Here is a 1,120-nt window from a genome sequence, read left to right on the forward strand (position 1 = left end):
TTAGAGTGGGGAAGGGAAAGCTGATTATTATGTCTATTCTATTGTAGGATTTAAAAATAACTTCAAAGTTTTCATTTTTTATATTTTGATAGTTTTATATAAACTAAAACAAATCAGTTATTCAACTGAAAGCAACGATTAAATACAAATTAAACTTTCTTAAAGTACTGCATTTCATTTTCAAAGATAAAATTCAATTGTGATCAAGCTAATAAGGCTTAGAATCCTTCATGTGTAGAAAACATACAGTGCTTAGAAATTTTCATCCAACAGATTTAGACATTTAAACCAACATCTTTCACCTTTATAGCCAAGTTTTGGAAACTTTAATTGTCCTCCATTATGGCTAAAATATCAAAGAAATGAAATCTCGACAAAAGCTTTTGGATGTTTGGCATATTTCACATTATTACCTGCCATGTTTAACTTTTTAAAATATGCAATAAATCATGACCTTAATGTAAACATCTTAGTAAAGGGTTTCCACTTCTGGCAATATTATTGAAAGTCAAAGAGCAGTGGAAAAAAATGCAAGGATAGTACTAAACGGTATCACAAAATAGTGTATAAGCAGTATTTGTTTTAGAAATGTTAATACAGCAGGCAAAAACTATATACTATGTAGGTAACTCACACTGCATTAAATATTGTATTGCTGAAACGGGACAGTTCCCTGATTCCCCTCACAGGACTTGCGACAGGGGTGTGACTCATCTGTTTCGTGGTCCCACAGCACAAACCCCTACGGGGAGCATGCAGATGGGCAGGTGCAGAGGCCAAGGTGAGAGCTTCGGGCTCTTGGCCCGGCGGTAGTGTCTAGGGGTGGGTGCCTACAACCCCAGTGTTACCAGGCTGTTTCAGCTTTACCATCTGCAGACGTCTTGTGTGTTAATCAGCTCAATGGACCCTCTGCCTTATCACAAGAGCAGGGGGCCTGTGTGACAGCTTCCTGTATGCTGAGATCTTGCGCAGTGCCCTGAATAAATTAGATCACATGCAGGCTCGAAGGATGAGTGAAAGGTTTTATTGAGTGGTGGATGTGGCTCTCAGTGAGATTGATGGGGAGTGGGAAGAGGGAATGGAGTGGGAAGGTGGTCTTCCTCTGGAGTCGGACTGCCCC

This window comes from Colobus angolensis, unplaced genomic scaffold (assembly GCF_000951035.1).
Source record: "Colobus angolensis palliatus isolate OR3802 unplaced genomic scaffold, Cang.pa_1.0 Scaffold290, whole genome shotgun sequence".
Classification (NCBI taxonomy): domain Eukaryota; kingdom Metazoa; phylum Chordata; class Mammalia; order Primates; family Cercopithecidae; genus Colobus; species Colobus angolensis.